The following is a 26,769-nucleotide window of genomic DNA, read 5'->3' as shown; positions in this document are numbered from 1 at the left end:
GTGAGCCTATTTTTGAGTGTGAGTGTTTGTGACTTACTGTGTAAGTGTGTATGTTGGTGTGTGAGTGCTTGTGTCCAAGGGTGTATGTATATGAATGTTTTTGTGTAAGGGTTTTTGTGTGGGCTGGTGTGTGATGTGTACAATATTGTGTTTTGCGTTATGTGTCTGTGTGTTGTGTTTGTGTTTGTACTCGTGCATTTGTGTGTACGTGTAGGTTCATATGTGTGTGAGGGTGAATGTGTGTGTGCTTTTGAGTGTGTGTATGGGTGTGTGCAGCTGTGTTGGCATCTGTGTATGTGTGTGTTTACGTTTGTATGTTGTGCATAGGCTTGTGAGTGCGTATTTGTGTGTGTAGGTGTTTGAGATTATTTTTGAGTGTGAGTGAGTATAAATGTGTGAGTGACTGAAAGGGGGTACATATGTGATATGGCATGTACATATGTTTGTGAGGTGAGTGTGTGACTTCTGTGTTTATAAGTGTGTAAAGGTGTGTGTGACTGTGGGCATCGGTGCATGTGTGTTTGTGTTTTCATGTGTATATGCCTGGGAGTGTATATTCTTGTGTGTGTGTATAGGTGTGAGTCTATCTTTGAGTGAGTATGACTGTGTGAGTCAGAGTTAGAGTGGGTAAATTGAGTGATTGTATGTGTGTATATTTGTGAGTGTGTATTTCTGTGTGTGTGTAGGTGTGTGAGTCTACTTTTGAGTGCGAGTGAGTACGAAGGTGTGAGTGAGTGACAGGTGTGCATAATGTGTGATTGTATGTGCGTATATATGTGAGTGTGTATTTCTGTACGTGTGTAATGTGTGACTGTGTGTTGGCATGTGTGCTTGTGTTTTGACGTGTATATGCTTGTGAGTGTGCCTTTTTGTGTGTGTATAGGTGTGAGTCAATTTTTAAGTAAGTGCGTATGACTGTGTGAGTGAGAGTGAGAGTGGGTACCTATGTGTGATTGTATGTGTGTATACTTGTGAGTGCATATTTCTGCGTGTGTGAGTGTGTAAGTGTGGGTGTTTGTATCTGAGTTTGAGGGAATGTGAGAGAGTGTGTCTGTGTTTGTGTGTGTACGTTTGATAGCATGTGTCGGTGAGTGTGTGTCAGTGACAGTCTGCGTGAGAGTTTTATTCGTGGGAGTTGGCTTCTGTGTTTCAGTACGTATTTCAATGTGTGTGAGTTATGTGTGGGTGTGTGTGACTGATGGGTCTTAGTGGGTTGGCTTATGGGTCAGAGTATGAATTCAAGGGTGTGTGTGTGTTTGTGTGTGTGAGTGTGAAAGCATGTGAATGCGTTTGGTGTGAGGGTGGGTGTGTGAGTGTTGGTGTTCATGGGTTTGTATGGGTGTGCATGAGTGTGTGTTGTCATCTGTGCATGTGGGCATTTGTGTTTGTAGGTGTATATGCTTGTGAGTGGGTATTTGTGTGTGGGTAGGTGTTTGAATCTCTTTTTGAGTGTGAGTGAGTATAAATGTTTGAGTGACGGAAAGGGGGTACATATGTGATATTGTATGTACCTGTTTGTGAGTGTGTATTTTTGTGTGTGTAGAGGTGTGAGTCTATTTTTGAGTAAGGGGGTATGAGTGTGTGAGTCGGAGTAAGAGTGGGGACATAGGTGTGACTGTATGTGCGTATATTTGTGAGTATGTATTTCTGTGTGTGGGTGTGGGTGTGTGAGTCTGTTTTTGAGTGTGAGTGAGTATGAATGTGTGAGTGAATGACGGGGTACATAGGTGTGATTGTACGGGCCTATGTTTGTGAGTCCGTATTTCTGTGTGTGTGGGTGTGTAAGAGGGTGTATAAATGTGTGTTTCAGTGAATGCGAGAGAGCGTATTCCCGTGTGTGTTTGTGTTTCTGTGTGTGTGTGATTGCATGTGGTGTTGAGTGTGTGAGTGTGAGTGACAGAGTCAATGTGAGAATTTTGTTTTTGTGAGTTGGCTTGTGTGTTTGTGTGTGTTTGAAAGTGTATGTGAGCGGTGAGTGTGTGTATTTGTGTGATGTGTCTTAGTGGGTTGGCATGTGTGTCTGAGTATGGATTCAAATGCTTTGGAGGGTGTTTGTGTGTGAGTGCGAGACAGAGTAAATGTGTAAACGTGTAGGTGTATGAGCGTGTGAGTTTTGAATGTGTGTGTAAGTGACTGTGCGGGAGTGTAAATGTGAGTGTGCGAGCGTCTGGAATTTTTTCTCTGTAGGTGTGCATGTGATTGCAAGGGAGTCTTGTGTGGGTGAGTGTGAGTTTTGGGGTGTTGGTGGGTGTATGTGAGTGAATGTGTGACTGCATCTGTGTGTACATGTGTATTTGAACATGAATTTCTTTGTTCATGGGTGCGAGAGTTAGTGTGAATGAGTTAGTGTGTGACATTGTGTTTTGGTGTGGGGAGGTGTGTGAGAATGTGCAGGCGTTTGCAAGTGAGTGTGTCAGTGAGTTTGGGATTGAGTGGGCGTTGGTGCTTGGGTGCGGGAGTGTGAATGATTGTGTGAGGTTGGTTCTTGTGTGCGTTGGTGTGAGTGTGTGCGTGTGTGTGTGTATGTGTGTGAGTGCATGCAGTGGGAGATATGTGGGTGAGTATGAGAGTCAGTGAATGAGTGCATTTGTATGTTACTGTGTTGGCTTGGGTGTATTCACGTCTGCGTATGCACGTGTGTTTTTTAAGTGTGATTGTGTTTTTCTGTGAGTGTGTGAATGTGAGGGTAGGGGTGTGTGTGTTGTCTCCTGTGTGTGTTCACATGTGTGTTAGTGTTTGTTTATATCTGTGTGTGTTTCTGTGTTTGTACGTGTCTGATTACATTTGAGTGTGAATTTGTAAATATGTGCATGAATGAGCGTGTGCATCTATGTTTGTGATTGTGGACGTTTGGGTGTGTGTACGTGTACATATCTGAGTGTGTATGGCAGTGAGTGTTTGTGAATGAGTCAGTGTGTGTGTGTATGGGTGTGTACGTGTGTGTGTGTGAGATGGGAACGGGTGTGCGTTTGTGATGTGTGTCAGTGTGTTGCCTCGGGTTTGAGTATCGATTCAATATTGTGGGTGAGTTTGTGGGTGAGTGTGTGTGTGAGAGAGTGTGAATGTCTGCATGTGTATGTTCATATGTGTGTAAGTGTGTGTGAGGGTGAGTGTGTGACTTGTGTGGTTATAAGTGTGTAAGGGTGTGTGTGACTGTGTGTTGGCATCTGTGTATGTGTGTTTGTGTTTTCATGTGTATATGCTTGTGAGTGTGTAATTTTGTGTGTGTATAGGTGCGAGTCCATTTTTGAGTACGTATGAATATGTGAGTGAGAGCGAGAGTAGGTACATATGTGTGATTGTATGTGCGTATAGTGTTGAGTGTGTATTTCTGTGTGTGTGTAGGTGTGTGAGCCTATTTTTGAGTGTGAGTGTTTGTGACTTACTGTGTAAGTGTGTATGTTGGTGTGTGAGTGCTTGTGTCCAAGGGTGTATGTATATGAATGTTTTTGTGTAAGGGTTTTTGTGTGTGCTGGTGTGTGATGTGTACAATAGTGTGTTTTGCGTTATGTGTCTGTGTGTTGTGTTTGTGTTTGTACTCGTGCATTTGTGTGTACGTGTAGGTTCATATGTGTGTGAGGGTGAATGTGTGTGTGCTTTTGAGTGTGTGTATGGGTGTGTGCAGGTGTGTTGGCATCTGTGTATGTGTGTGATTATGTTTGTATGTGCATAGGCTTGTGAGTGCGTATTTGTGTGTGTAGGTGTTTGAGATTATTTTTGAGTGTGAGTGAGTATAAATGTGTGAGTGACTGAAAGGGGGTACATATGTGATATGGCATGTACATATGTTTGTGAGGTGAGTGTGTGACTTCTGTGTTTATAAGTGTGTAAAGTGTGTGTGACTGTTGGCATCGGTGCATGTGTGTTTGTGTTTTCATGTGTATATGCCTGGGAGTGTATATTCTTGTGTGTGTATAGGTGTGAGTCTATCTTTGAGTGAGTGAGTATGACTGTGTGAGTCAGAGTTAGAGTGGGTAAATTGTGTGATTGTATGTGTGTATATTTGTGAGTGTGTATTTCTGTGTGTGTGTAGGTGTGTGAGTCTACTTTTGAGTGCGAGTGAGTACGAAGGTGTGAGTGAGTGACAGGTGTGCATAATGTGTGATTGTATGTGCGTATATATGTGAGTGTGTATTTCTGTACGTGTGTAATGTGTGACTGTGTGTTGGCATGTGTGCTTGTGTTTTGACGTGTATATGCTTGTGAGTGTGCCTTTTTGTGTGTGTATAGGTGTGAGTCAATTTTTAAGTAAGTGCGTATGACTGTGTGAGTGAGAGTGAGAGTGGGTACCTATGTGTGATTGTATGTGTGTATACTTGTGAGTGCATATTTCTGCGTGTGTGAGTGTGTAAGTGTGGGTGTTTGTATCTGAGTTTGAGGGAATGTGAGAGAGTGTGTCTGTGTTTGTGTGTGTACGTTTGATAGCATGTGTCGGTGAGTGTGTGTCAGTGACAGTCTGCGTGAGAGTTTTATTCGTGGGAGTTGGCTTCTGTGTTTCAGTACGTATTTCAATGTGTGTGAGTTATGTGTGGGTGTGTGTGACTGATGGGTCTTAGTGGGTTGGCTTATGGGTCAGAGTATGAATTCAAGGGTGTGTGTGTGTTTGTGTGTGTGAGTGTGAAAGCATGTGAATGCGTTTGGTGTGAGGGTGTGTGTGTGAGTGTTGGTGTTCATGGGTTTGTATGGGTGTGCATGAGTGTGTGTTGTCATCTGTGCATGTGGGCATTTGTGTTTGTAGGTGTATATGCTTGTGAGTGGGTATTTGTGTGTGTGTAGGTGTTTGAATCTCTTTTTGAGTGTGAGTGAGTATAAATGTTTGAGTGACGGAAAGGGGGTACATATGTGATATTGTATGTACCTGTTTGTGAATGTGTATTTTTGTGTGTGTAGAGGTGTGAGTCTATTTTTGAGTAAGGGGGTATGAGTGTGTGAGTCGGAGTAAGAGTGGGGACATAGGTGTGACTGTATGTGCGTATATTTGTGAGTATGTATTTCTGTGTGTGGGTGTGGGTGTGTGAGTCTGTTTTTGAGTGTGAGTGAGTATGAATGTGTGAGTGAATGACGGGGTGCATATGTGTGATTGTATGGGCACATGTTTGTGAGTCTGTATTTCTGTGTGTGTGGGTGTGTAAGAGGGTGTATAAATGTGTGTTTCAGTGAATGCGAGAGAGCGTATTCCCGTGTGTGTTTGTGTTTCTGTGTGTGTGTGATTGCATGTGGTGTTGAGTGTGTGAGTGTGAGTGACAGAGTCAATGTGAGAATTTTGTTTTTGTGAGTTGGCTTGTGTGTCTGTGTGTGTTTGAATGTGTATGTGAGGGGTGAGTGTGTGTATTTGTGTGATGTGTCTTAGTGGGTTGGCATGTGTGTCTGAGTATGGATTCAAATGCTTTGGAGGGTGTTTGTGTGTGAGTGCGAGACAGAGTAAATGTGTAAACGTGTAGGTGTATGAGCGTGTGAGTTTTGAATGTGTGTGTAAGTGACTGTGCGGGAGTGTAAATGTGAGTGTGCGAGCGTCTGGAATTTTTTTCTCTGTAGGTGTGCATGTGATTGCAAGGGAGTCATGTGTGGGTGAGTGTGAGTGTGAGTTTTGGGGTGTTGGTGGGTGTATGTGAGTGAATGTGTGACTGCATCTGTGTGTACATGTGTATTTGAACATGAATTTCTTTGTTCATGGGTGCGAGAGTTAGTGTGAATGAGTTAGTGTGTGACATTGTGTTTTGGTGTGGGGAGGTGTGTGAGAATGTGCAGGCGTTTGCAAGTGAGTGTGTCAGTGAGTTTGGGATTGAGTGTGCGTTGGTGCTTGGGTGCGGGAGTGTGAATGATTGTGTGAGGTTGGTTCTTGTGTGCGTTGGTGTGAGTGTGTGCGTGTGTGTGTGTATGTGTGTGAGTGCATGCAGTGGGAGATATGTGGGTGAGTATGAGAGTCAGTGAATGAGTGCATTTGTATGTTACTGTGTTGGCTTGGGTGTATTCACATGTCTGCGTATGCACGTGTGTTTTTTAAGTGTGATTGTGTTTTTCTGTGAGTGTGTGAATGTGAGGGTAGGGGTGTGTGTGTTGTCTCCTGTGTGTGTTCACATGTGTGTTAGTGTTTGTTTATATCTGTGTGTGTTTCTGTGTTTGTACGTGTCTGATTACATTTGAGTGTGAATTTGTAAATATGTGCATGAATGAGCGTGTGCATCTATGTTTGTGATTGTGGACGTTTGGGTGTGTGTACGTGTACATATCTGAGTGTGTATGGCAGTGAATGTTTGTGAATGAGTCAGTGTGTGTGTGTATGGGTGTGTACGTGTGTGTGTGTGAGATGGGAACGGGTGTGCGTTTGTGATGTGTGTCAGTGTGTTGCCTTGGGTTTGAGTATCGATTCAATATTGTGGGTGAGTTTGTGGGTGAGTGTGTGTGTGAGAGAGTGTGAATGTCTGCATGTGTATGTTCATATGTGTGTAAGTGTGTGTGAGGGTGAGTGTGTGACTTGTGTGGTTATAAGTGTGTAAGGGTGTGTGTGACTGTGTGTTGGCATCTGTGTATGTGTGTTTGTGTTTTCATGTGTATATGCTTGTGAGTGTGTAATTTTGTGTGTGTATAGGTGCGAGTCCATTTTTGAGTACGTATGAATATGTGAGTGAGAGCGAGAGTAGGTACATATGTGTGATTGTATGTGCGTATAGTGTTGAGTGTGTATTTCTGTGTGTGTGTAGGTGTGTGAGCCTATTTTTGAGTGTGTGTTTGTGACTTACTGTGTAAGTGTGTATGTTGGTGTGTGAGTGCTTGTGTCCAAGGGTGTATGTATATGACTGTTTTTGTGTAAGGGTTTTTGTGTGTGCTGGTGTGTGATGTGTACAATACTGTGTTTTGCGTTATGTGTCTGTGTGTTGTGTTTGTGTTTGTACTCGTGCATTTGTGTGTACGTGTAGGTTCATATGTGTGTGAGGGTGAATGTGTGTGTGCTTTTGAGTGTGTGTATGGGTGTGTGCAGGTGTGTTGGAATCTGTGTATGTGTGTGATTATGTTTGTATGTGCATAGGCTTGTGAGTGCGTATTTGTGTGTGTAGGTGTTTGAGATTATTTTTGAGTGTGAGTGAGTATAAATGTGTGAGTGACTGAAAGGGGGTACATATGTGATATGGCATGTACATATGTTTGTGAGGTGAGTGTGTGACTTCTGTGTTTATAAGTGTGTAAAGTGTGTGTGACTGTTGGCATCGGTGCATGTGTGTTTGTGTTTTCATGTGTATATGCCTGGGAGTGTATATTCTTGTGTGTGTATAGGTGTGAGTCTATCTTTGAGTGAGTGAGTATGACTGTGTGAGTCAGAGTTAGAGTGGGTAAATTGTGTGATTGTATGTGTGTATATTTGTGAGTGTGTATTTCTGTGTGTGTGTAGGTGTGTGAGTCTACTTTTGAGTGCGAGTGAGTACGAAGGTGTGAGTGAGTGACAGGTGTGCATAATGTGTGATTGTATGTGCGTATATATGTGAGTGTGTATTTCTGTACGTGTGTAATGTGTGACTGTGTGTTGGCATGTGTGCTTGTGTTTTGACGTGTATATGCTTGTGAGTGTGCCTTTTTGTGTGTGTATAGGTGTGAGTCAATTTTTAAGTAAGTGCGTATGACTGTGTGAGTGAGAGTGAGAGTGGGTACCTATGTGTGATTGTATGTGTGTATACTTGTGAGTGCATATTTCTGCGTGTGTGAGTGTGTAAGTGTGGGTGTTTGTATCTGAGTTTGAGGGAATGTGAGAGAGTGTGTCTGTGTTTGTGTGTGTACGTTTGATAGCATGTGTCGGTGAGTGTGTGTCAGTGACAGTCTGCGTGAGAGTTTTATTCGTGGGAGTTGGCTTCTGTGTTTCAGTACGTATTTCAATGTGTGTGAGTTATGTGTGGGTGTGTGTGACTGATGGGTCTTAGTGGGTTGGCTTATGGGTCAGAGTATGAATTCAAGGGTGTGTGTGTGTTTGTGTGTGTGAGTGTGAAAGCATGTGAATGCGTTTGGTGTGAGGGTGGGTGTGTGAGTGTTGGTGTTCATGGGTTTGTATGGGTGTGCATGAGTGTGTGTTGTCATCTGTGCATGTGGGCATTTGTGTTTGTAGGTGTATATGCTTGTGAGTGGGTATTTGTGTGTGGGTAGGTGTTTGAATCTCTTTTTGAGTGTGAGTGAGTATAAATGTTTGAGTGACGGAAAGGGGGTACATATGTGATATTGTATGTACCTGTTTGTGAGTGTGTATTTTTGTGTGTGTAGAGGTGTGAGTCTATTTTTGAGTAAGGGGGTATGAGTGTGTGAGTCGGAGTAAGAGTGGGGACATAGGTGTGACTGTATGTGCGTATATTTGTGAGTATGTATTTCTGTGTGTGGGTGTGGGTGTGTGAGTCTGTTTTTGAGTGTGAGTGAGTATGAATGTGTGAGTGAATGACGGGGTGCATATGTGTGATTGTATGGGCACATGTTTGTGAGTCTGTATTTCTGTGTGTGTGGGTGTGTAAGAGGGTGTATAAATGTGTGTTTCAGTGAATGCGAGAGAGCGTATTCCCGTGTGTGTTTGTGTTTCTGTGTGTGTGTGATTGCATGTGGTGTTGAGTGTGTGAGTGTGAGTGACAGAGTCAATGTGAGAATTTTGTTTTTGTGAGTTGGCTTGTGTGTCTGTGTGTGTTTGAATGTGTATGTGAGGGGTGAGTGTGTGTATTTGTGTGATGTGTCTTAGTGGGTTGGCATGTGTGTCTGAGTATGGATTCAAATGCTTTGGAGGGTGTTTGTGTGTGAGTGCGAGACAGAGTAAATGTGTAAACGTGTAGGTGTATGAGCGTGTGAGTTTTGAATGTGTGTAAGTGACTGTGCGGGAGTGTAAATGTGAGTGTGCGAGCGTCTGTAATTTTTTTCTCTGTAGGTGTGCATGTGATTGCAAGGGAGTCATGTGTGGGTGAGTGTGAGTGTGAGTTTTGGGGTGTTGGTGGGTGTATGTGAGTGAATGTGTGACTGCATCTGTGTGTACATGTGTATTTGAACATGAATTTCTTTGTTCATGGGTGCGAGAGTTAGTGTGAATGAGTTAGTGTGTGACATTGTGTTTTGGTGTGGGGAGGTGTGTGAGAATGTGCAGGCGTTTGCAAGTGAGTGTGTCAGTGAGTTTGGGATTGAGTGGGCGTTGGTGCTTGGGTGCGGGAGTGTGAATGATTGTGTGAGGTTGGTTCTTGTGTGCGTTGGTGTGAGTGTGTGCGTGTGTGTGTGTATGTGTGTGAGTGCATGCAGTGGGAGATATGTGGGTGAGTATGAGAGTCAGTGAATGAGTGCATTTGTATGTTACTGTGTTGGCTTGGGTGTATTCACATGTCTGCGTATGCACGTGTGTTTTTTAAGTGTGATTGTGTTTTTCTGTGAGTGTGTGAATGTGAGGGTAGGGGTGTGTGTGTTGTCTCCTGTGTGTGTTCGCATGTGTGTTAGTGTTTGTTTATATCTGTGTGTGTTTCTGTGTTTGTACGTGTCTGATTACATTTGAGTGTGAATTTGTAAATATGTGCCTGAATGAGCGTGTGCATCTATGTTTGTGATTGTGGACGTTTGGGTGTGTGTACGTGTACATATCTGAGTGTGTATGGCTGTGAGTGTTTGTGAATGAGTCAGTGTGTGTGTGTATGGGTGTGTACGTGTGTGTGTGTGAGATGGGAACGGGTGTGCGTTTGTGATGTGTGTCAGTGTGTTGCCTCGGGTTTGAGTATCGATTCAATATTGTGGGTGAGTTTGTGGGTGAGTGTGTGTGTGAGAGAGTGTGAATGTCTGCATGTGTATGTTCATGTGTGTAAGTGTGTGTGAGGGTGAGTGTGTGACTTGTGTGGTTATAAGTGTGTAAGGGTGTGTGTGACTGTGTGTTGGCATCTGTGTATGTGTGTTTGTGTTTTCATGTGTATATGCTTGTGAGTGTGTAATTTTGTGTGTGTATAGGTGCGAGTCCATTTTTGAGTACGTATGAATATGTGAGTGAGAGTAGGTACATATGTGTGATTGTATGTGCGTATAGTGTTGAGTGTGTATTTCTGTGTGTGTGTAGGTGTGTGAGCCTATTTTTGAGTGTGAGTGTTTGTGACTTACTGTGTAAGTGTGTATGTTGGTGTGTGAGTGCTTGTGTCCAAGGGTGTATGTATATGAATGTTTTTGTGTAAGGGTTTTTGTGTGGGCTGGTGTGTGATGTGTACAATATTGTGTTTTGCGTTATGTGTCTGTGTGTTGTGTTTGTGTTTGTACTCGTGCATTTGTGTGTACGTGTAGGTTCATATGTGTGTGAGGGTGAATGTGTGTGTGCTTTTGAGTGTGTGTATGGGTGTGTGCAGCTGTGTTGGCATCTGTGTATGTGTGTGTTTACGTTTGTATGTTGTGCATAGGCTTGTGAGTGCGTATTTGTGTGTGTAGGTGTTTGAGATTATTTTTGAGTGTGAGTGAGTATAAATGTGTGAGTGACTGAAAGGGGGTACATATGTGATATGGCATGTACATATGTTTGTGAGGTGAGTGTGTGACTTCTGTGTTTATAAGTGTGTAAAGGTGTGTGTGACTGTGGGCATCGGTGCATGTGTGTTTGTGTTTTCATGTGTATATGCCTGGGAGTGTATATTCTTGTGTGTGTGTATAGGTGTGAGTCTATCTTTGAGTGAGTATGACTGTGTGAGTCAGAGTTAGAGTGGGTAAATTGAGTGATTGTATGTGTGTATATTTGTGAGTGTGTATTTCTGTGTGTGTGTAGGTGTGTGAGTCTACTTTTGAGTGCGAGTGAGTACGAAGGTGTGAGTGAGTGACAGGTGTGCATAATGTGTGATTGTATGTGCGTATATATGTGAGTGTGTATTTCTGTACGTGTGTAATGTGTGACTGTGTGTTGGCATGTGTGCTTGTGTTTTTACGTGTATATGCTTGTGAGTGTGCCTTTTTGTGTGTGTATAGGTGTGAGTCAATTTTTAAGTAAGTGCGTATGACTGTGTGAGTGAGAGTGAGAGTGGGTACCTATGTGTGATTGTATGTGTGTATACTTGTGAGTGCATATTTCTGCGTGTGTGAGTGTGTAAGTGTGGGTGTTTGTATCTGAGTTTGAGGGAATGTGAGAGAGTGTGTCTGTGTTTGTGTGTGTACGTTTGATAGCATGTGTCGGTGAGTGTGTGTCAGTGACAGTCTGCGTGAGAGTTTTATTCGTGGGAGTTGGCTTCTGTGTTTCAGTACGTATTTCAATGTGTGTGAGTTATGTGTGGGTGTGTGTGACTGATGGGTCTTAGTGGGTTGGCTTATGGGTCAGAGTATGAATTCAAGGGTGTGTGTGTGTTTGTGTGTGTGAGTGTGAAAGCATGTGAATGCGTTTGGTGTGAGGGTGGGTGTGTGAGTGTTGGTGTTCATGGGTTTGTATGGGTGTGCATGAGTGTGTGTTGTCATCTGTGCATGTGGGCATTTGTGTTTGTAGGTGTATATGCTTGTGAGTGGGTATTTGTGTGTGGGTAGGTGTTTGAATCTCTTTTTGAGTGTGAGTGAGTATAAATGTTTGAGTGACGGAAAGGGGGTACATATGTGATATTGTATGTACCTGTTTGTGAGTGTGTATTTTTGTGTGTGTAGAGGTGTGAGTCTATTTTTGAGTAAGTGGGTATGAGTGTGTGAGTCGGAGTAAGAGTGGGGACATAGGTGTGACTGTATGTGCGTATATTTGTGAGTATGTATTTCTGTGTGTGGGTGTGGGTGTGTGAGTCTGTTTTTGAGTGTGAGTGAGTATGAATGTGTGAGTGAATGACGGGGTACATAGGTGTGATTGTACGGGCCTATGTTTGTGAGTCCGTATTTCTGTGTGTGTGGGTGTGTAAGAGGGTGCATAAATGTGTGTTTCAGTGAATGCGAGAGAGCGTATTCCCGTGTGTGTTTGTGTTTCTGTGTGTGTGTGATTGCATGTGGTGTTGAGTGTGTGAGTGTGAGTGACAGAGTCAATGTGAGAATTTTGTTTTTGTGAGTTGGCTTGTGTGTTTGTGTGTGTTTGAAAGTGTATGTGAGCGGTGAGTGTGTGTATTTGTGTGATGTGTCTTAGTGGGTTGGCATGTGTGTCTGAGTATGGATTCAAATGCTTTGGAGGGTGTTTGTGTGTGAGTGCGAGACAGAGTAAATGTGTAAACGTGTAGGTGTATGAGCGTGTGAGTTTTGAATGTGTGTGTAAGTGACTGTGCGGGAGTGTAAATGTGAGTGTGCGAGCGTCTGGAATTTTTTCTCTGTAGGTGTGCATGTGATTGCAAGGGAGTCTTGTGTGGGTGAGTGTGAGTTTTGGGGTGTTGGTGGGTGTATGTGAGTGAATGTGTGACTGCATCTGTGTGTACATGTGTATTTGAACATGAATTTCTTTGTTCATGGGTGCGAGAGTTAGTGTGAATGAGTTAGTGTGTGACATTGTGTTTTGGTGTGGGGAGGTGTGTGAGAATGTGCAGGCGTTTGCAAGTGAGTGTGTCAGTGAGTTTGGGATTGAGTGTGCATTGGTACTTGGGTGCGGGAGTGTGAATGATTGTGTGAGGTTGGTTATTGTGTGCATTGGTGTGAGTGTGTGCGTGTGTGTGTATGTGTGTGAGTGCATGCAGTGGGAGATATGTGGGTGAGTATGAGAGTCAGTGAATGAGTGCATTTGTATGTTACTGTGTTGGCTTGGGTGTATTCACATGTCTGCGTATGCACGTGTGTTTTTTAAGTGTGATTGTGTTTTTCTGTGAGTGTGTGAATGTGAGGGTAGGGGTGTGTGTGTTGTCTCCTGTGTGTGTTCGCATGTGTGTTAGTGTTTGTTTATATCTGTGTGTGTTTCTGTGTTTGTACGTGTCTGATTACATTTGAGTGTGAATTTGTAAATATGTGCCTGAATGAGCGTGTGCATCTATGTTTGTGATTGTGGACGTTTGGGTGTGTGTACGTGTACATATCTGAGTGTGTATGGCTGTGAGTGTTTGTGAATGAGTCAGTGTGTGTGTGTATGGGTGTGTACGTGTGTCTGTGTGAGATGGGAACGGGTGTGCGTTTGTGATGTGTGTCAGTGTGTTGCCTCGGGTTTGAGTATCGATTCAATATTGTGGGTGAGTTTGTGGGTGAGTGTGTGTGTGAGAGAGTGTGAATGTCTGCATGTGTATGTTCATGTGTGTAAGTGTGTGTGAGGGTGAGTGTGTGACTTGTGTGGTTATAAGTGTGTAAGGGTGTGTGTGACTGTGTGTTGGCATCTGTGTATGTGTGTTTGTGTTTTCATGTGTATATGCTTGTGAGTGTGTAATTTTGTGTGTGTATAGGTGCGAGTCCATTTTTGAGTACGTATGAATATGTGAGTGAGAGCGAGAGTAGGTACATATGTGTGATTGTATGTGCGTATAGTGTTGAGTGTGTATTTCTGTGTGTGTGTAGGTGTGTGAGCCTATTTTTGAGTGTGAGTGTTTGTGACTTACTGTGTAAGTGTGTATGTTGGTGTGTGAGTGCTTGTGTCCAAGGGTGTATGTATATGAATGTTTTTGTGTAAGGGTTTTTGTGTGTGCTGGTGTGTGATGTGTACAATACTGTGTTTTGCGTTATGTGTCTGTGTGTTGTGTTTGTGTTTGTACTCGTGCATTTGTGTGTACGTGTAGGTTCATATGTGTGTGAGGGTGAATGTGTGTGTGCTTTTGAGTGTGTGTATGGGTGTGTGCAGGTGTGTTGGCATCTGTGTATGTGTGTGATTATGTTTGTATGTGCATAGGCTTGTGAGTGCGTATTTGTGTGTGTAGGTGTTTGAGATTATTTTTGAGTGTGAGTGAGTATAAATGTGTGAGTGACTGAAAGGGGGTACATATGTGATAAGGCATGTACATATGTTTGTGAGGTGAGTGTGTGACTTCTGTGTTTATAAGTGTGTAAAGTGTGTGTGACTGTTGGCATCGGTGCATGTGTGTTTGTGTTTTCATGTGTATATGCCTGGGAGTGTATATTCTTGTGTGTGTATAGGTGTGAGTCTATCTTTGAGTGAGTGAGTATGACTGTGTGAGTCAGAGTTAGAGTGGGTAAATTGTGTGATTGTATGTGTGTATATTTGTGAGTGTGTATTTCTGTGTGTGTGTAGGTGTGTGAGTCTACTTTTGAGTGCGAGTGAGTACGAAGGTGTGAGTGAGTGACAGGTGTGCATAATGTGTGATTGTATGTGCGTATATATGTGAGTGTGTATTTCTGTACGTGTGTAATGTGTGACTGTGTGTTGGCATGTGTGCTTGTGTTTTGACGTGTATATGCTTGTGAGTGTGCCTTTTTGTGTGTGTATAGGTGTGAGTCTATTTTTAAGTAAGTGCGTATGACTGTGTGAGTGAGAGTGAGAGTGGGTACCTATGTGTGATTGTATGTGTGTATACTTGTGAGTGCATATTTCCGCGTGTGTGAGTGTGTAAGTGTGGGTGTTTGTATCTGAGTTTGAGGGAATGTGAGAGAGTGTGTCTGTGTTTGTGTGTGTACGTTTGATAGCATGTGTCGGTGAGTGTGTGTCAGTGACAGTCTGCGTGAGAGTTTTATTCGTGGGAGTTGGCTTCTGTGTTTCAGTACGTATTTCAATGTGTGTGAGTTATGTGTGGGTGTGTGTGACTGATGGGTCTTAGTGGGTTGGCTTATGGGTAAGAGTATGAATTCAAGGGTGTGTGTGTGTTTGTGTGTGTGAGTGTGAAAGCATGTGAATGCGTTTGGTGTGAGGGTGGGTGTGTGAGTGTTGGTGTTCATGGGTTTGTATGGGTGTGCATGAGTGTGTGTTGTCATCTGTGCATGTGGGCATTTGTGTTTGTAGGTGTATATGCTTGTGAGTGGGTATTTGTGTGTGTGTAGGTGTTTGAATCTCTTTTTGAGTGTGAGTGAGTATAAATGTTTGAGTGACGGAAAGGGGGTACATATGTGATATTGTATGTACCTGTTTGTGAATGTGTATTTTTGTGTGTGTAGAGGTGTGAGTCTATTTTTGAGTAAGGGGGTATGAGTGTGTGAGTCGGAGTAAGAGTGGGGACATAGGTGTGACTGTATGTGCGTATATTTGTGAGTATGTATTTCTGTGTGTGGGTGTGGGTGTGTGAGTCTGTTTTTGAGTGTGAGTGAGTATGAATGTGTGAGTGAATGACGGGGTGCATATGTGTGATTGTATGGGCACATGTTTGTGAGTCTGTATTTCTGTGTGTGTGGGTGTGTAAGAGGGTGTATAAATGTGTGTTTCAGTGAATGCGAGAGAGCGTATTCCCGTGTGTGTTTGTGTTTCTGTGTGTGTGTGATTGCATGTGGTGTTGAGTGTGTGAGTGTGAGTGACAGAGTCAATGTGAGAATTTTGTTTTTGTGAGTTGGCTTGTGTGTCTGTGTGTGTTTGAATGTGTATGTGAGGGGTGAGTGTGTGTATTTGTGTGATGTGTCTTAGTGGGTTGGCATGTGTGTCTGAGTATGGATTCAAATGCTTTGGAGGGTGTTTGTGTGTGAGTGCGAGACAGAGTAAATGTGTAAACGTGTAGGTGTATGAGCGTGTGAGTTTTGAATGTGTGTGTAAGTGACTGTGCGGGAGTGTAAATGTGAGTGTGCGAGCGTCTGGAATTTTTTTCTCTGTAGGTGTGCATGTGATTGCAAGGGAGTCATGTGTGGGTGAGTGTGAGTGTGAGTTTTGGGGTGTTGGTGGGTGTATGTGAGTGAATGTGTGACTGCATCTGTGTGTACATGTGTATTTGAACATGAATTTCTTTGTTCATGGGTGCGAGAGTTAGTGTGAATGAGTTAGTGTGTGACATTGTGTTTTGGTGTGGGGAGGTGTGTGAGAATGTGCAGGCGTTTGCAAGTGAGTGTGTCAGTGAGTTTGGGATTGAGTGGGCGTTGGTGCTTGGGTGCGGGAGTGTGAATGATTGTGTGAGGTTGGTTCTTGTGTGCGTTGGTGTGAGTGTGTGCGTGTGTGTGTGTATGTGTGTGAGTGCATGCAGTGGGAGATATGTGGGTGAGTATGAGAGTCAGTGAATGAGTGCATTTGTATGTTACTGTGTTGGCTTGGGTGTATTCACGTCTGCGTATGCACGTGTGTTTTTTAAGTGTGATTGTGTTTTTCTGTGAGTGTGTGAATGTGAGGGTAGGGGTGTGTGTGTTGTCTCCTGTGTGTGTTCACATGTGTGTTAGTGTTTGTTTATATCTGTGTGTGTTTCTGTGTTTGTACGTGTCTGATTACATTTGAGTGTGAATTTGTAAATATGTGCATGAATGAGCGTGTGCATCTATGTTTGTGATTGTGGACGTTTGGGTGTGTGTACGTGTACATATCTGAGTGTGTATGGCAGTGAGTGTTTGTGAATGAGTCAGTGTGTGTGTGTATGGGTGTGTACGTGTGTGTGTGTGAGATGGGAACGGGTGTGCGTTTGTGATGTGTGTCAGTGTGTTGCCTCGGGTTTGAGTATCGATTCAATATTGTGGGTGAGTTTGTGGGTGAGTGTGTGTGTGAGAGAGTGTGAATGTCTGCATGTGTATGTTCATATGTGTGTAAGTGTGTGTGAGGGTGAGTGTGTGACTTGTGTGGTTATAAGTGTGTAAGGGTGTGTGTGACTGTGTGTTGGCATCTGTGTATGTGTGTTTGTGTTTTCATGTGTATATGCTTGTGAGTGTGTAATTTTGTGTGTGTATAGGTGCGAGTCCATTTTTGAGTACGTATGAATATGTGAGTGAGAGCGAGAGTAGGTACATATGTGTGATTGTATGTGCGTATAGTGTTGAGTGTGTATTTCTGTGTGTGTGTAGGTGTGTGAGCCTATTTTTGAGTGTGAGTGTTTGTGACTTACTGTGTAAGTGTGTATGTTGGTGTGTGAGTGCTTGTGTCCAAGGGTGTATGTATATGAATGTTTTTGTGTAAGGGTTTTTGTGTGTGCTGGTGTGTGATGTGTACAATAGTGTGTTTTGCGTTATGTGTCTGTGTGTTGTGTTTGTGTTTGTACTCGTGCATTTGTGTGTACGTGTAGGTTCATATGTGTGTGAGGGTGAATGTGTGTGTGCTTTTGAGTGTGTGTATGGGTGTGTGCAGGTGTGTTGGCATCTGTGTATGTGTGTGATTATGTTTGTATGTGCATAGGCTTGTGAGTGCGTATTTGTGTGTGTAGGTGTTTGAGATTATTTTTGAGTGTGAGTGAGTATAAATGTGTGAGTGACTGAAAGGGGGTACATATGTGATATGGCATGTACATATGTTTGTGAGGTGAGTGTGTGACTTCTGTGTTTATAAGTGTGTAAAGTGTGTGTGACTGTTGGCATCGGTGCATGTGTGTTTGTGTTTTCATGTGTATATGCCTGGGAGTGTATATTCTTGTGTGTGTATAGGTGTGAGTCTATCTTTGAGTGAGTGAGTATGACTGTGTGAGTCAGAGTTAGAGTGGGTAAATTGTGTGATTGTATGTGTGTATATTTGTGAGTGTGTATTTCTGTGTGTGTGTAGGTGTGTGAGTCTACTTTTGAGTGCGAGTGAGTACGAAGGTGTGAGTGAGTGACAGGTGTGCATAATGTGTGATTGTATGTGCGTATATATGTGAGTGTGTATTTCTGTACGTGTGTAATGTGTGACTGTGTGTTGGCATGTGTGCTTGTGTTTTGACGTGTATATGCTTGTGAGTGTGCCTTTTTGTGTGTGTATAGGTGTGAGTCAATTTTTAAGTAAGTGCGTATGACTGTGTGAGTGAGAGTGAGAGTGGGTACCTATGTGTGATTGTATGTGTGTATACTTGTGAGTGCATATTTCTGCGTGTGTGAGTGTGTAAGTGTGGGTGTTTGTATCTGAGTTTGAGGGAATGTGAGAGAGTGTGTCTGTGTTTGTGTGTGTACGTTTGATAGCATGTGTCGGTGAGTGTGTGTCAGTGACAGTCTGCGTGAGAGTTTTATTCGTGGGAGTTGGCTTCTGTGTTTCAGTACGTATTTCAATGTGTGTGAGTTATGTGTGGGTGTGTGTGACTGATGGGTCTTAGTGGGTTGGCTTATGGGTCAGAGTATGAATTCAAGGGTGTGTGTGTGTTTGTGTGTGTGAGTGTGAAAGCATGTGAATGCGTTTGGTGTGAGGGTGTGTGTGTGAGTGTTGGTGTTCATGGGTTTGTATGGGTGTGCATGAGTGTGTGTTGTCATCTGTGCATGTGGGCATTTGTGTTTGTAGGTGTATATGCTTGTGAGTGGGTATTTGTGTGTGTGTAGGTGTTTGAATCTCTTTTTGAGTGTGAGTGAGTATAAATGTTTGAGTGACGGAAAGGGGGTACATATGTGATATTGTATGTACCTGTTTGTGAATGTGTATTTTTGTGTGTGTAGAGGTGTGAGTCTATTTTTGAGTAAGGGGGTATGAGTGTGTGAGTCGGAGTAAGAGTGGGGACATAGGTGTGACTGTATGTGCGTATATTTGTGAGTATGTATTTCTGTGTGTGGGTGTGGGTGTGTGAGTCTGTTTTTGAGTGTGAGTGAGTATGAATGTGTGAGTGAATGACGGGGTGCATATGTGTGATTGTATGGGCACATGTTTGTGAGTCTGTATTTCTGTGTGTGTGGGTGTGTAAGAGGGTGTATAAATGTGTGTTTCAGTGAATGCGAGAGAGCGTATTCCCGTGTGTGTTTGTGTTTCTGTGTGTGTGTGATTGCATGTGGTGTTGAGTGTGTGAGTGTGAGTGACAGAGTCAATGTGAGAATTTTGTTTTTGTGAGTTGGCTTGTGTGTCTGTGTGTGTTTGAATGTGTATGTGAGGGGTGAGTGTGTGTATTTGTGTGATGTGTCTTAGTGGGTTGGCATGTGTGTCTGAGTATGGATTCAAATGCTTTGGAGGGTGTTTGTGTGTGAGTGCGAGACAGAGTAAATGTGTAAACGTGTAGGTGTATGAGCGTGTGAGTTTTGAATGTGTGTGTAAGTGACTGTGCGGGAGTGTAAATGTGAGTGTGCGAGCGTCTGTAATTTTTTTCTCTGTAGGTGTGCATGTGATTGCAAGGGAGTCATGTGTGGGTGAGTGTGAGTGTGAGTTTTGGGGTGTTGGTGGGTGTATGTGAGTGAATGTGTGACTGCATCTGTGTGTACATGTGTATTTGAACATGAATTTCTTTGTTCATGGGTGCGAGAGTTAGTGTGAATGAGTTAGTGTGTGACATTGTGTTTTGGTGTGGGGAGGTGTGTGAGAATGTGCAGGCGTTTGCAAGTGAGTGTGTCAGTGAGTTTGGGATTGAGTGGGCGTTGGTGCTTGGGTGCGGGAGTGTGAATGATTGTGTGAGGTTGGTTCTTGTGTGCGTTGGTGTGAGTGTGTGCGTGTGTGTGTGTATGTGTGTGAGTGCATGCAGTGGGAGATATGTGGGTGAGTATGAGAGTCAGTGAATGAGTGCATTTGTATGTTACTGTGTTGGCTTGGGTGTATTCACATGTCTGCGTATGCACGTGTGTTTTTTAAGTGTGATTGTGTTTTTCTGTGAGTGTGTGAATGTGAGGGTAGGGGTGTGTGTGTTGTCTCCTGTGTGTGTTCACATGTGTGTTAGTGTTTGTTTATATCTGTGTGTGTTTCTGTGTTTGTACGTGTCTGATTACATTTGAGTGTGAATTTGTAAATATGTGCATGAATGAGCGTGTGCATCTATGTTTGTGATTGTGGACGTTTGGGTGTGTGTACGTGTACATATCTGAGTGTGTATGGCAGTGAATGTTTGTGAATGAGTCAGTGTGTGTGTGTATGGGTGTGTACGTGTGTGTGTGTGAGATGGGAACGGGTGTGCGTTTGTGATGTGTGTCAGTGTGTTGCCTCGGGTTTGAGTATCGATTCAATATTGTGGGTGAGTTTGTGGGTGAGTGTGTGTGTGAGAGAGTGTGAATGTCTGCATGTGTATGTTCATATGTGTGTAAGTGTGTGTGAGGGTGAGTGTGTGACTTGTGTGGTTATAAGTGTGTAAGGGTGTGTGTGACTGTGTGTTGGCATCTGTGTATGTGTGTTTGTGTTTTCATGTGTATATGCTTGTGAGTGTGTAATTTTGTGTGTGTATAGGTGCGAGTCCATTTTTGAGTACGTATGAATATGTGAGTGAGAGCGAGAGTAGGTACATATGTGTGATTGTATGTGCGTATAGTGTTGAGTGTGTATTTCTGTGTGTGTGTAGGTGTGTGAGCCTATTTTTGAGTGTGTGTTTGTGACTTACTGTGTAAGTGTGTATGTTGGTGTGTGAGTGCTTGTGTCCAAGGGTGTATGTATATGACTGTTTTTGTGTAAGGGTTTTTGTGTGTGCTGGTGTGTGATGTGTACAATACTGTGTTTTGCGTTATGTGTCTGTGTGTTGTGTTTGTGTTTGTACTCGTGCATTTGTGTGTACGTGTAGGTTCATATGTGTGTGAGGGTGAATGTGTGTGTGCTTTTGAGTGTGTGTATGGGTGTGTGCAGGTGTGTTGGAATCTGTGTATGTGTGTGATTATGTTTGTATGTGCATAGGCTTGTGAGTGCGTATTTGTGTGTGTAGGTGTTTGAGATTATTTTTGAGTGTGAGTGAGTATAAATGTGTGAGTGACTGAAAGGGGGTACATATGTGATATGGCATGTACATATGTTTGTGAGGTGAGTGTGTGACTTCTGTGTTTATAAGTGTGTAAAGTGTGTGTGACTGTTGGCATCGGTGCATGTGTGTTTGTGTTTTCATGTGTATATGCCTGGGAGTGTATATTCTTGTGTGTGTATAGGTGTGAGTCTATCTTTGAGTGAGTGAGTATGACTGTGTGAGTCAGAGTTAGAGTGGGTAAATTGTGTGATTGTATGTGTGTATATTTGTGAGTGTGTATTTCTGTGTGTGTGTAGGTGTGTGAGTCTACTTTTGAGTGCGAGTGAGTACGAAGGTGTGAGTGAGTGACAGGTGTGCATAATGTGTGATTGTATGTGCGTATATATGTGAGTGTGTATTTCTGTACGTGTGTAATGTGTGACTGTGTGTTGGCATGTGTGCTTGTGTTTTGACGTGTATATGCTTGTGAGTGTGCCTTTTTGTGTGTGTATAGGTGTGAGTCAATTTTTAAGTAAGTGCGTATGACTGTGTGAGTGAGAGTGAGAGTGGGTACCTATGTGTGATTGTATGTGTGTATACTTGTGAGTGCATATTTCTGCGTGTGTGAGTGTGTAAGTGTGGGTGTTTGTATCTGAGTTTGAGGGAATGTGAGAGAGTGTGTCTGTGTTTGTGTGTGTACGTTTGATAGCATGTGTCGGTGAGTGTGTGTCAGTGACAGTCTGCGTGAGAGTTTTATTCGTGGGAGTTGGCTTCTGTGTTTCAGTACGTATTTCAATGTGTGTGAGTTATGTGTGGGTGTGTGTGACTGATGGGTCTTAGTGGGTTGGCTTATGGGTCAGAGTATGAATTCAAGGGTGTGTGTGTGTTTGTGTGTGTGAGTGTGAAAGCATGTGAATGCGTTTGGTGTGAGGGTGGGTGTGTGAGTGTTGGTGTTCATGGGTTTGTATGGGTGTGCATGAGTGTGTGTTGTCATCTGTGCATGTGGGCATTTGTGTTTGTAGGTGTATATGCTTGTGAGTGGGTATTTGTGTGTGGGTAGGTGTTTGAATCTCTTTTTGAGTGTGAGTGAGTATAAATGTTTGAGTGACGGAAAGGGGGTACATATGTGATATTGTATGTACCTGTTTGTGAGTGTGTATTTTTGTGTGTGTAGAGGTGTGAGTCTATTTTTGAGTAAGGGGGTATGAGTGTGTGAGTCGGAGTAAGAGTGGGGACATAGGTGTGACTGTATGTGCGTATATTTGTGAGTATGTATTTCTGTGTGTGGGTGTGGGTGTGTGAGTCTGTTTTTGAGTGTGAGTGAGTATGAATGTGTGAGTGAATGACGGGGTGCATATGTGTGATTGTATGGGCACATGTTTGTGAGTCTGTATTTCTGTGTGTGTGGGTGTGTAAGAGGGTGTATAAATGTGTGTTTCAGTGAATGCGAGAGAGCGTATTCCCGTGTGTGTTTGTGTTTCTGTGTGTGTGTGATTGCATGTGGTGTTGAGTGTGTGAGTGTGAGTGACAGAGTCAATGTGAGAATTTTGTTTTTGTGAGTTGGCTTGTGTGTCTGTGTGTGTTTGAATGTGTATGTGAGGGGTGAGTGTGTGTATTTGTGTGATGTGTCTTAGTGGGTTGGCATGTGTGTCTGAGTATGGATTCAAATGCTTTGGAGGGTGTTTGTGTGTGAGTGCGAGACAGAGTAAATGTGTAAACGTGTAGGTGTATGAGCGTGTGAGTTTTGAATGTGTGTGTAAGTGACTGTGCGGGAGTGTAAATGTGAGTGTGCGAGCGTCTGGAATTTTTTTCTCTGTAGGTGTGCATGTGATTGCAAGGGAGTCATGTGTGGGTGAGTGTGAGTGTGAGTTTTGGGGTGTTGGTGGGTGTATGTGAGTGAATGTGTGACTGCATCTGTGTGTACATGTGTATTTGAACATGAATTTCTTTGTTCATGGGTGCGAGAGTTAGTGTGAATGAGTTAGTGTGTGACATTGTGTTTTGGTGTGGGGAGGTGTGTGAGAATGTGCAGGCGTTTGCAAGTGAGTGTGTCAGTGAGTTTGGGATTGAGTGGGCGTTGGTGCTTGGGTGCGGGAGTGTGAATGATTGTGTGAGGTTGGTTCTTGTGTGCGTTGGTGTGAGTGTGTGCGTGTGTGTGTGTATGTGTTTGAGTGCATGCAGTGGGAGATATGTGGGTGAGTATGAGAGTCAGTGAATGAGTGCATTTGTATGTTACTGTGTTGGCTTGGGTGTATTCACGTCTGCGTATGCACGTGTGTTTTTTAAGTGTGATTGTGTTTTTCTGTGAGTGTGTGAATGTGAGGGTAGGGGTGTGTGTGTTGTCTCCTGTGTGTGTTCACATGTGTGTTAGTGTTTGTTTATATCTGTGTGTGTTTCTGTGTTTGTACGTGTCTGATTACATTTGAGTGTGAATTTGTAAATATGTGCATGAATGAGCGTGTGCATCTATGTTTGTGATTGTGGACGTTTGGGTGTGTGTACGTGTACATATCTGAGTGTGTATGGCAGTGAGTGTTTGTGAATGAGTCAGTGTGTGTGTGTATGGGTGTGTACGTGTGTGTGTGTGAGATGGGAACGGGTGTGCGTTTGTGATGTGTGTCAGTGTGTTGCCTCGGGTTTGAGTATCGATTCAATATTGTGGGTGAGTTTGTGGGTGAGTGTGTGTGTGAGAGAGTGTGAATGTCTGCATGTGTATGTTCATATGTGTGTAAGTGTGTGTGAGGGTGAGTGTGTGACTTGTGTGGTTATAAGTGTGTAAGGGTGTGTGTGACTGTGTGTTGGCATCTGTGTATGTGTGTTTGTGTTTTCATGTGTATATGCTTGTGAGTGTGTAATTTTGTGTGTGTATAGGTGCGAGTCCATTTTTGAGTACGTATGAATATGTGAGTGAGAGCGAGAGTAGGTACATATGTGTGATTGTATGTGCGTATAGTGTTGAGTGTGTATTTCTGTGTGTGTGTAGGTGTGTGAGCCTATTTTTGAGTGTGAGTGTTTGTGACTTACTGTGTAAGTGTGTATGTTGGTGTGTGAGTGCTTGTGTCCAAGGGTGTATGTATATGAATGTTTTTGTGTAAGGGTTTTTGTGTGTGCTGGTGTGTGATGTGTACAATAGTGTGTTTTGCGTTATGTGTCTGTGTGTTGTGTTTGTGTTTGTACTCGTGCATTTGTGTGTACGTGTAGGTTCATATGTGTGTGAGGGTGAATGTGTGTGTGCTTTTGAGTGTGTGTATGGGTGTGTGCAGGTGTGTTGGCATCTGTGTATGTGTGTGATTATGTTTGTATGTGCATAGGCTTGTGAGTGCGTATTTGTGTGTGTAGGTGTTTGAGATTATTTTTGAGTGTGAGTGAGTATAAATGTGTGAGTGACTGAAAGGGGGTACATATGTGATATGGCATGTACATATGTTTGTGAGGTGAGTGTGTGACTTCTGTGTTTATAAGTGTGTAAAGTGTGTGTGACTGTTGGCATCGGTGCATGTGTGTTTGTGTTTTCATGTGTATATGCCTGGGAGTGTATATTCTTGTGTGTGTATAGGTGTGAGTCTATCTTTGAGTGAGTGAGTATGACTGTGTGAGTCAGAGTTAGAGTGGGTAAATTGTGTGATTGTATGTGTGTATATTTGTGAGTGTGTATTTCTGTGTGTGTGTAGGTGTGTGAGTCTACTTTTGAGTGCGAGTGAGTACGAAGGTGTGAGTGAGTGACAGGTGTGCATAATGTGTGATTGTATGTGCGTATATATGTGAGTGTGTATTTCTGTACGTGTGTAATGTGTGACTGTGTGTTGGCATGTGTGCTTGTGTTTTGACGTGTATATGCTTGTGAGTGTGCCTTTTTGTGTGTGTATAGGTGTGAGTCAATTTTTAAGTAAGTGCGTATGACTGTGTGAGTGAGAGTGAGAGTGGGTACCTATGTGTGATTGTATGTGTGTATACTTGTGAGTGCATATTTCTGCGTGTGTGAGTGTGTAAGTGTGGGTGTTTGTATCTGAGTTTGAGGGAATGTGAGAGAGTGTGTCTGTGTTTGTGTGTGTACGTTTGATAGCATGTGTCGGTGAGTGTGTGTCAGTGACAGTCTGCGTGAGAGTTTTATTCGTGGGAGTTGGCTTCTGTGTTTCAGTACGTATTTCAATGTGTGTGAGTTATGTGTGGGTGTGTGTGACTGATGGGTCTTAGTGGGTTGGCTTATGGGTCAGAGTATGAATTCAAGGGTGTGTGTGTGTTTGTGTGTGTGAGTGTGAAAGCATGTGAATGCGTTTGGTGTGAGGGTGGGTGTGTGAGTGTTGGTGTTCATGGGTTTGTATGGGTGTGCATGAGTGTGTGTTGTCATCTGTGCATGTGGGCATTTGTGTTTGTAGGTGTATATGCTTGTGAGTGGGTATTTGTGTGTGGGTAGGTGTTTGAATCTCTTTTTGAGTGTGAGTGAGTATAAATGTTTGAGTGACGGAAAGGGGGTACATATGTGATATTGTATGTACCTGTTTGTGAGTGTGTATTTTTGTGTGTGTAGAGGTGTGAGTCTATTTTTGAGTAAGGGGGTATGAGTGTGTGAGTCGGAGTAAGAGTGGGGACATAGGTGTGACTGTATGTGCGTATATTTGTGAGTATGTATTTCTGTGTGTGGGTGTGGGTGTGTGAGTCTGTTTTTGAGTGTGAGTGAGTATGAATGTGTGAGTGAATGACGGGGTGCATATGTGTGATTGTATGGGCACATGTTTGTGAGTCTGTATTTCTGTGTGTGTGGGTGTGTAAGAGGGTGTATAAATGTGTGTTTCAGTGAATGCGAGAGAGCGTATTCCCGTGTGTGTTTGTGTTTCTGTGTGTGTGTGATTGCATGTGGTGTTGAGTGTGTGAGTGTGAGTGACAGAGTCAATGTGAGAATTTTGTTTTTGTGAGTTGGCTTGTGTGTCTGTGTGTGTTTGAATGTGTATGTGAGGGGTGAGTGTGTGTATTTGTGTGATGTGTCTTAGTGGGTTGGCATGTGTGTCTGAGTATGGATTCAAATGCTTTGGAGGGTGTTTGTGTGTGAGTGCGAGACAGAGTAAATGTGTAAACGTGTAGGTGTATGAGCGTGTGAGTTTTGAATGTGTGTGTAAGTGACTGTGCGGGAGTGTAAATGTGAGTGTGCGAGCGTCTGTAATTTTTTTCTCTGTAGGTGTGCATGTGATTGCAAGGGAGTCATGTGTGGGTGAGTGTGAGTGTGAGTTTTGGGGTGTTGGTGGGTGTATGTGAGTGAATGTGTGACTGCATCTGTGTGTACATGTGTATTTGAACATGAATTTCTTTGTTCATGGGTGCGAGAGTTAGTGTGAATGAGTTAGTGTGTGACATTGTGTTTTGGTGTGGGGAGGTGTGTGAGAATGTGCAGGCGTTTGCAAGTGAGTGTGTCAGTGAGTTTGGGATTGAGTGGGCGTTGGTGCTTGGGTGCGGGAGTGTGAATGATTGTGTGAGGTTGGTTCTTGTGTGCGTTGGTGTGAGTGTGTGCGTGTGTGTGTGTATGTGTGTGAGTGCATGCAGTGGGAGATATGTGGGTGAGTATGAGAGTCAGTGAATGAGTGCATTTGTATGTTACTGTGTTGGCTTGGGTGTATTCACATGTCTGCGTATGCACGTGTGTTTTTTAAGTGTGATTGTGTTTTTCTGTGAGTGTGTGAATGTGAGGGTAGGGGTGTGTGTGTTGTCTCCTGTGTGTGTTCACATGTGTGTTAGTGTTTGTTTATATCTGTGTGTGTTTCTGTGTTTGTACGTGTCTGATTACATTTGAGTGTGAATTTGTAAATATGTGCATGAATGAGCGTGTGCATCTATGTTTGTGATTGTGGACGTTTGGGTGTGTGTACGTGTACATATCTGAGTGTGTATGGCAGTGAGTGTTTGTGAATGAGTCAGTGTGTGTGTGTATGGGTGTGTACGTGTGTGTGTGTGAGATGGGAACGGGTGTGCGTTTGTGATGTGTGTCAGTGTGTTGCCTCGGGTTTGAGTATCGATTCAATATTGTGGGTGAGTTTGTGCTTGAGTGTGTGTGTGAGAGAGTGTGAATGTCTGCATGTGTATGTTCATATGTGTGTAAGTGTGTGTGAGGGTGAGTGTGTGACTTGTGTGGTTATAAGTGTGTAAGGGTGTGTGTGACTGTGGGTTGGCATCTGTGTATGTGTGTTTGTGTTTTCATGTGTATATGCTTGTGAGTGTGTAATTTTGTGTGTGTATAGGTGCGAGTCCATTTTTGAGTACGTATGAATATGTGAGTGAGAGCGAGAGTAGGTACATATGTGTGATTGTA

The sequence above is a fragment of the Castor canadensis genome, chromosome 1 (genome assembly GCF_047511655.1).
Source record: "Castor canadensis chromosome 1, mCasCan1.hap1v2, whole genome shotgun sequence".
Lineage (NCBI taxonomy): Eukaryota > Metazoa > Chordata > Mammalia > Rodentia > Castoridae > Castor > Castor canadensis.
The sequence above is the reverse complement of the archived record's forward strand: the minus strand, read 5'-3'. Positions refer to the sequence as shown.